Source organism: Lithobates pipiens, unplaced genomic scaffold (genome assembly GCF_037356315.1).
Source record: "Lithobates pipiens isolate NorthernLeopardFrog02 unplaced genomic scaffold, aLitPip1_a1.2 Scaffold_13, whole genome shotgun sequence".
Classification (NCBI taxonomy): Eukaryota; Metazoa; Chordata; class Amphibia; order Anura; family Ranidae; genus Lithobates; species Lithobates pipiens.
This window is the reverse complement of record NW_027507718.1, coordinates 160,093,667-160,103,260: the sequence shown is the minus strand read 5'-3', so window position 1 is coordinate 160,103,260 and position 9,594 is coordinate 160,093,667.

Here is a 9,594-nt window from a genome sequence, read left to right as displayed (position 1 = left end):
TGCTGGGTGGCACTGACGGGGGGCACTTTTTATTAATGTGGCACTGGCAGGGGGCAGGTGGGCACTGGCAGGGGGCAGGTGGGCACTAGCAGGGCTGGCCGTGATCGGGACTGATGTCCCGATCACGGCCGCCGGTGATCGGCTTTTTTTTTCTCCTCGCGCTGTCAGCTGTCAGGAATAATAGCCGATTACCGGCTCCGTTATATCACATGATCAGCTGTCATTGGCTGACAGCTGATCACGTGATAAGGGGTCGGGATCGACCCCTTGCACGGATCGGTGATCAGGCGAGTCTCGTAGACTTGCCGATCACAGGGGGCGCGCATGCCGCTTGTGCACGGGACTACGTCAATAGACGTAGTCCCGGAAAAGGAGATCCGCGCTGTAGCCGTCATTCGGCTATAGCGCGGTCTCAAGTGGTTAATCTGAGAAGGAAGAATTTTCTTTAAGTTGAAGCTTGAACAATCACTTGACAAATCCATTTGGAAAATAGTGGATCCTGACGCTGCCTGTCCATATCTTGGACCCTCTGGCAGTACAAACAAAACCTGTGTTTTGCAAACCTGAGCGGTCACTTTTAAGTAGATTCTGCTCTTACTACATCAAGAGACTGAAGTGCTTTCTCTTCCCCAGATTAAGGCTTCTGGGGAGAAAGAAAGAAGAATGATATATTGGTTTAAATGAAACCCAGTTACCACTTTTGATAAGAATTCAGGATGAGGACATAAAACCACTTCATCCTTATGCATGATGAAATATGGTTCTTACAAGACAGCGCCGTTAAAGAAAAAAAAAATTATTTGTCATAGAACCAAGAGAATTTCTTGCAAGGTAACGGCTGATTTAAAGCGGGAGTCCGCCGGGACTCCGCGTTTTTTAAATTTTTTTTAAAAGCCAGCAGCTACAAATACTGCAGCTGCTGACTTTTAAAATAATGACACTTACCTGTCCAGGGCACCCACGATGTCGGCACCCGAAGCCGATCTCTAGATCGTCTCTCGGGTGCTGCCGCCGCCATCTTGGGTATGGGAATCAGGAAATGGAGCCTTTCGGCTTCATTTCCCGGTTCCCTACTGCGCATGCGCGAGTCGCGCTGCGCAATAAGGACGGTTCCCGCTGCCTCTGGGATCTGTGTGTTTCCCAGCAGGCAGCGGGGCACTTGCGGAAAGGGGCGGGCACTTGTGGAAACGGGCGTAATCTACGCCCCTTTCCGCAGAGAGCTATCCCGGAAGTGGGTGCAGATACCTGTACTGTACAGGTATCTGCACCCCCCTCCACCCTGAAAGGTGCCAATTGTGGCGCCGGAGGGGGGGAGGGTTCCGATGAGCGGAAGGTCCACTTTAGGGTGGACCTCCGCTTTAACAAAGCCGATAAGACAAATCTTAAATCCTAAGGATTTAGAGGCGCCCTTGATAGGGGGAAAAAAAAATGTGTTAGCCCTTGAATAAGCTACACACCAAGAGAGGGAAGCAAGAGGCCACAGGAAAAGACATCAACAAAGTCTGGATCTGGCTCTTGATAAAACTCAAGGCCAGCTTAATTTCAGATCCCATATGCAGGAATCCTGCCTATTGACATACTTCCTGGGGAGACAACACCGGGATCCATACCAAGAAACCTATACTTTCCAGATTCTATAGCAGGGGTAATGAATTAAAATTCAAGGAGGTCCGGTCGCCAAAATTTTCTTTGGGCCGAGGTCCGAATCTGAAGTCTGCGCTATGACTCAGAAAGATTGTAGTCACTGTATATCTATCAAAAACATGAGAAATGTACAATTTCCTTAGCATTTCAACAATATTATTGCTACGGTTTCCTCCACACACTTTGGTAATATTCTGTAAATGTAAATGTCCCCATTAGTTTTCCCCCTTACATCAGTTGCCCCTATTAGAGTAATTCATTAATTCATTGCCCCATCAGACTACCCCCAAAAATAAGTTGCCAAAGGCAGACTACTCTCTTACATCAGGCATTCTTGTCAGAGTGCCCACTTACATCAGGTTTCTGCAATGGAAAGCCCCCTTACAGCTGGTGTCTCCCATCAGTGTGCCCCCTTATACAATTTGTCACCATCAGAGTGCCCCATTATATAAAGGTGCCCTCTTGCATAGGGTGTCCACATCAGCGTACTCCCTTACATTAGATGTCACCATAAGTGTGCCTCCTTACATCAGGTGTCCCCACCAGATCAGATGTGCCCATCTGATTGCACTTTAAATTAGGTGTGTTCTTCACAGTGCCCCTTTACATCAATTGTCCCCATCACCATGCTCTTACATCAGGTGCCCCCATCACAGTGCCCCTTTACATCAGATGTCCCCATCACAGTGCCCCTTTACATCAGATGTCCCCATCACAGTGCTCCTTTAAATCAGGAGTCCCCATCACAGTGTCCCTTTACATCGGGTGTCGCCCCTTTACATCGGGTGCCCCCATCACAGTGCCCCTTTACATCGGGTGCCCCCATTACAGTGCCCCTTTACATCGGGTGCCCCCATCACAGTGCCCCTTTACATCAGTCGTCCCCACCATAGTGCCCCTTTAAATCAGGTGTCCCCATCACAGTGCCCCTTTACATCGGGTGTCCCAACCACAGTGCCCCTTTACATCAGGTGTCCCCATCACAGTGCCCCTTTACATCGGGTGCCCCCATCACAGTGCCCCTTTACATCAGGTGCCCCCATCACAGTGCCCCTTTACATCAGATGTCCCCATCACAGTGCTTCTTTAAATCAGGTGTCCTCCTCACAGTGCCCCTTTACATCGGGTGTCCCCATAACAGTGCCCCTTTACATCGGGTGTCCCCATCACAGTGCCCCTTTACATCGGGTGCCCCATCACAGTGCTTCTTTAAATCAAGTGTCCTCATCACAGTGCCCCTTTACATCGGATGTCCCCATCACAGTGCCCCTTTACATCGGATGTCCCCATCACAGTGCCCCTTTACATCGGGTGTCCCCATCACAGTGCCCCTTAACAAAATGTGCACATCAGGGTGTCCCTTAACATAAAATAAGGGTCATGCTGATGGGCACATTTTATATTAAGGGGCACTCTGATGTGTGTGCCCATCAAAGTGCCCCTTTTAATATAAAATGTACCCATCAGTGTTGCTCTTAAAATAAAATATGCCCATCAGCATGCCCCTTAACATGAAATAAGGGTCACATTGATGGGCGCCTATTGTGTTAGGAGGCACTCTGATGGACAAATTTTATTTTAAGGGGCATGCTGGTGGGTATATTTTAAATGTGCACATCGATGGGCATATTTTGTAAGGCACATTTTGTTGTGCCCCTTAACAAAATATGCCCATCGATGTGCACATTAAAAGTATACCCATCAGCGTGCCCCGTAAAATTAAATTTGTCCATCAGAGTACCCCTTAACATAAAAGGTGCCCATCAGCGTGACCCTTATTTTATGCTAAAGGGCACTCTGATGAACACATTTTATTTTAAGGGGCATGCTGATGGGTATATTTGTAATTTGCACAATGCTGGGCTTTTTTTGTAAGGGGCATGCTGATGGGTATATTTGTAATTTGCACAATGCTGGGCTTTTTTTGTAAGGGGCATGCTGATGGGTATATTTTTAAGTGCACACTGATGGGCATATTCTGTTAAGGCGCACCTTAACAAAACATGCAAATCAGTGTGCACATAAAAAATATACCCATCAGCATGCCCCTTACAAAAAAAGCCCAGCATTGTGCAAATTACAAATATACCCATCAGCATGCCCCTTACAAAAAAAGCCCAGCATTGTGCAAATTACAAATATATCCATCACCATGCCCCTTACAAAAAAGCCCAGAATTTTGCAAATTACCAATATACAAATACAGTCATGAGCCCACATACCTCAACTGCAGGAGGGCACAACAGAAGCTGCCTCAAGGAGTCGGAGAGCCAGGACCCGGGAATTCGGAACCGCGGGCAGCATGGGGGGCGGAGCGCGCACCTGACGTCACACCCCCTACTGCCTGTGAGCGTGCGTGTCTTCAGCTCTGAGACGCGGGCAGGAGCAGGGGGCGGGCGCATGCGCACAGCGTCACTGGTTGCTAGGGAAACCCGAGGTCCCAGCAAACCAGTGATTGCTGTCATTTACTATGCTGGCGGCATAGCGGTCCGGGCGGAAGCCCTGCTCGGTCCGGACTCGGACCGCGGGCCGCCATTTGATGACGGCCGTTCTATAGTGATTCTGGAAGCTGGCTTCCTGGCATTAGTCAAAGTAGACACTACTGAAGGAGATCACCCATGATCTTTTATAGAGTGGGATTCAAAGTCAAACCCGTTAAACTCCTTGTCCGTAAAGTAGGATGAAATACCGGACCTTGTGCAAGGAGGTCTTGCTATAATGGCTGAGTCCAAAGGAATTCTACTGCCCTCTTTATGATCTTGATAAATTAAGATCTTCTGGGACCCGGCTGGGGCCACCAGAATCACCTCCTCCTGTTCCTGCTTAATCCTGGGGAGAAGGCGCGGAAGTAGCAAAGCTGGTGGAAATGCATAGATCAGCAAAAAAAATTATCCCCGGGGAAGACTAATATGTCTGCTCCACCTGCTAGCGGACCCCCTGTTTGACAAAGTTGTCGACCTTATTAATGAATTTGGACACAAATAGGTCCATGTCCGGAGTAACCCATCTGACATATTGTTAGGAAGATGTTGGGGTGAAGAGATCATTCTCCCGGAAATAATTATTGGCGTCTCAAGTAGTACGCCTGAAATATTAAAATTGCCAATAGGCAAGGAGTGTTGTGTTCTGCCAAAGCTAGAACATTATTCACCTCTTTTTTGGGCTGCACGACTTCTCGTGCCTCCCCTGGTGATTGCTGTAAGCCACCGCCATGGCTCTGTCAGACTGAATCCTGTCAGGACAGTCCCGTAATCTGACCGTCAAGATTCTATGGCCAGATGTACTGCCTGGAACTTCCAGAAAAATTTATAAGCAAGGTCCTTTAACCTGGACCATCTCCCCTAGACAGAACATTCTTCCAGGGCTGCTCCCCAGCCTAGAAGGCTGGCATCTGTTAACACCTTGCAGGATAAAGATTTTCCCTCCTGATGGATAACAACCACCAATTTAGGTTCTGACCTATGTCGGGAGCCAAGCGTATTGGAAACAAACAAGGCCTGAATCCTCTTTATTCCAGACCGACAGGATGGTGTCTGGAAGCAGTCTTTACATAAAACGCGTAAGGGGCGGCCCTGAAGGAGGCCACCATTTCCCCTAAAAATCTCCTGCAGCCGAATGAAGGAATTTCCCTTTATCCTGATAAGTTGAATTAGTCCTACAATGAGATCAGACTCTGTTTTTAGACCTGAGACTGAATGATCTATTAAAAGTAGATCCTTTTAATAGGCTAGGACCATTATGCCTTGAGCCCTTAACCTGGCTAAAGGAGGCACCAGAATCTTTCAGAACACTCATAGTGCTGTGGCTAAGCCAGATGGCAGTGCCACGATTGAAAAAAAAATTTAGATTTCAAACAGCACAAATTTCGGGTAAGCTGGAAACTCTGGCATATGGAGATATGCAACTCCCCTCCTTGCAGGATGGACACAGCCGTTCGAATTATGAAAGGATCGGATGTTCAAGTGCCGATTCAGCTCTCTGAGATCTAGAATGGGTCTTACCTTTCTGTTTGGCTCTGCGACCTTAAAAGGTTTGAGCCAAAAAAAAAACTGTTCCACTAAGGGAATCTCTGATATCACCAACAGCTGATCCAGAGGCCAGAAAGAGACTTTTCTATCCTTTTTTTTTCTCTGGAACCTTCGGAGCATTCTTTGAGGAGACTGACACTCTTGCATAAAGACTGCTGCATCAGCAGCCCCAAGGACCCCACAGGCCGCACCCAAACCCCGGACCCTCAGATCGACTGGGCCATCCGGGCTCTTAGAACTCTAGATGTAACCTAGAGAAGAAAATCACAGAAATCCCTCTGCTCTTAACATTGTTCTTGCCAGACTGAGAATCACAGGACCTTTCCCCTCACCCGAACTAGTGAGGCTACTCCTTCATGAGAAGGCCTTAGCATTCTGCTTTATGCCCCCAAGATCCTGGTGCTGCCCCTGGGAACTAAGGCATAGGAGAGGCTGCGCGATTAAAGGAGAACTGTCTGAACCTCCTTTTACTGGTAAAGAGAGCTTTACAGCTTTTGGATGTACTTATCTATTCTAAATAGTCGTACCCCAGAAAGGGACACAGACTGGCTAAGGGTTTTCACCTGGTGCTTCAGCTAATTAATATTTCAGCCACGGACCTCTTCAAAAATGCACTAGTATAAGTCATAACTGCAAAAGACATCCTGTCTTTAAAAGGGAAAATCCAATCTTAACTTGCTGGATCCTTTAACATCAGTGCAGACTCTGCTCACTGAGGCGATTGCAGCATTAATAGCTGGAACCCCCCCATTTCTTTCATAGAAATGTTTCCATTCAGAATACATAGCTATGCATGAATAGAAAAAACATCCCCAGGTGGGGGAGGTTCCAATGAACCCTATTAGAGGCAGATACCTCAAGAGACCGTGCTGCAGGCAACAAAAGGGTTAAGTAAGGAAGTAGACAAACACCTGACTTGTGTGGCTACTCCCTCCATGTTAGGTTCCTCAGAAGAGGAAAGATAAGTATCTTCCAATATTTGGGAAGATCTACCTGATCCCCAGCCTCCTGCACCTCAACAAAAGGGCCCAGAGGACTAGATGGGGATCTGCTATGTTTAGTCCTACTATGGAGAGACATCATAGCAATAATCTTTCAAATGGTAGAAGACAAAAACTGTTTGTATGAAATACACAGGAACAGAAGTGTTCTATCTTTGAGGGCTCATCTGACTGGCCGTATTTTTCTTTTTTACCTTCTCAGGTGAGGAAGACATTCTTTTGCAAGGGTTTTTAGTTTGTTGTATAACATTAACCCTTTAGAACCCCTAGAGGAGTTCCTGGTCCTGTGTCACTCATAGCTTGCAGTACAAAGCAGAGGCAGTACCAGCAAAAGAATGTTACACTTGCTAGGCTATAGTACCCTACAAAAGCTGCTATTAGTCCTAGCTATACAGTACAATGTTGTCAACCAAAAGGGAAATGCCTGTGTCACTAAACCTGACCAGCAACCACTCTGCTCTGTCCCTCCACCGCCAGACTGCAGCTTTTCCTGTATAGCTTAAATTACTTCTTCCACGTGTAGCCGGCATCTGACACCATTTAGCCATTTGAGCGATTTGCCCAAAAATGTTATAAATTTTTTTCAGAAAAAAATAAAAAATAAATAAAAAAGAAGAGGCAGCTGGCTGGCATTCAAGGAAACAAAAACTGCCAATCTGGGGGGCCCAGGAAGTGATCAGAACCCCCCTTCATATTTGAAGGTCTGAGCTGGCTTGAACGGAGAGGAGAGAGAAGGATTCTGCTGTTGTGACACAGACATGACAAGACCACACAATACATGGAAGGAGAGATTCCTTGCAGAAAATCTCCCCTACCTTTCCTCGCCGCAGGGTTTTATCAGAGATAAAAAAAACAAAAAAAAACAATCTTCGCCCTTCACGGTAGGCTCCAAGACCTTGAAAGCAGACCTTCAGGAACAGGGGTACACTCTGGTAACAAAAGAAAAAAGCCGAGCACATACATAAATACTGTAAATAAAATTAAATATAAACACCTATGAGAGATCAATTGATTGCAATAGTAGGGAAAAAAAGTTGATCTACCCCTCTAATAAATCAAACATACCATAATTTAAAAAAAGAATTACAAAGCGTGGGCGTTCTGGTCTGATGTCTCCAAAGTTAAAGGGGGTATTTCTTTATTTTATAATCTACTTCAAAACAAGAGCGGCTTTGTGAAATCCCCCCCGTTTCACAAATGGGAAAGTGAGCTCTGCAAAATTCTCAGACGATCAGTGGAGGACTGCAATTAAAAGTAACAATGGTTGCATCAGATCAGTTACGCACTGGGAAGTCTCACAAAAAATCTTACTTCGGTGGTACTATACCCCTTACATTACGGCTAAATTTACCCAGGGTGGTTCTAATGCTTGCTGGAGAGGATGTGGGAGAGTCGGCACTTTGTGCCACATGCTCTGGGAGTGCCCTCTCCTCAGAGGCTTCTGGAGAGGGGTGTTCTCCTTGGTTTCTAAAGTAACTGGAATACTGTGCATAGGATCTCCAGAGTTGGCTTTGCTAAACTTAAACATTGATCAGTTCCCGCCTTCCTTACGAATGTTGGTAACCCAGATTCTATCTTCAGCCAGACTATTAATAGCGAAATATTGGAAAAACCTCTGTCCCCCCGGCAAGGGAGAACTACTCAGGAAAATTGATGAAACCTATAAACATGAGCAGCTGCTGGCCAATATGGAGGGAAAATTTTCTAGTTTTAGTTTCCTATGGTCCCCATGGACTAACCTTAGGATTATTGCGTAATTAGATGTTTCTTTTTCTGTTGTTTTCAAATACGGTGCTCAAATTGCACCGTCTTTCACCTGTTTTTTTTCTGTGTATTTTGAAAATGCTATGGTTCTTATATCACAAAAAGGGGCTTGTCACCTTCTGGTGCCCAGGGGGTCTCAGTGTACATTTCTGATGGTATGATGCGAATTGTAAATCGACATATGTATGTTTGACATTGTAACCATTTGTTTACCTTCTCTGTACACCTTGCAAGCCTTTTAATAAAAAATATTAAAAAAATAAATAAAAAAAAAAGGATTACAAATAACAAGTGTTAATAATGAAATTCGAAAAATCCCAGTGAAGTGATAAAGTCCAATAAATGAAAAAAAGTCCAGTGAAAACTTAATACCTACATTTCATAAGAATTCATGGAAAGATAAAAAATATTAGAATAGTAGCAATAAAAATTAAATGTAAAAAATATATATTAGTGATAATAAAAACTTGGTGATAATATGAGTGTAATAATAATGTAAAAATAAAAAATACAAAGTGTTCAATCTTCTGTGCAACCAAAACACACCAAGGATCGTGACCACCGCCACACAAAATATGCGCTTACCAAAAGGCAAGCGATTTCATGCCCATAGTCAATCTCCACAGCACCTCCTCAGACCATGATCACAATTGAATGACCAGGACCTTATTGAATGAAACAGGCCGGGACCGTCAACTGCAGCACGTGAAGCAGAAAGGCAGTACTCGGGATTCCAGGGAAATGGAAAGAGAATAGAAAGCAGTAAAAATGCCCATAAAAAATGCCGGCCGGCATGCAATCGCCCGTCCAACCTACACTGTAACGCGATGACCTCAGCATGTTTGCCACCCCCCTCCATTTCCCTGGAATCCAGAGTGCTGCCTTTCTGCTTCACCTGCTGTTGTTGATGGTCCAGGCCTGTTTCATTAAATAAGGGAGCCTACTGCTATCATGGTCTGAGGAGGTGCTGTGGAGATTGACTATGGGAATGAAATTGCTTGCCTCTTAGTAAGCGCATATTTTGTGTGGTGGTGGTCACGATCCTTGGTGTGTTTTGGTTGCACAGAAGACTGAACAATTTTTTTTTTTTTTTTTTACATTATTATTACACTCATATCACCAATGTTTTATTATTATCACTTAAACATTTTTTTTTT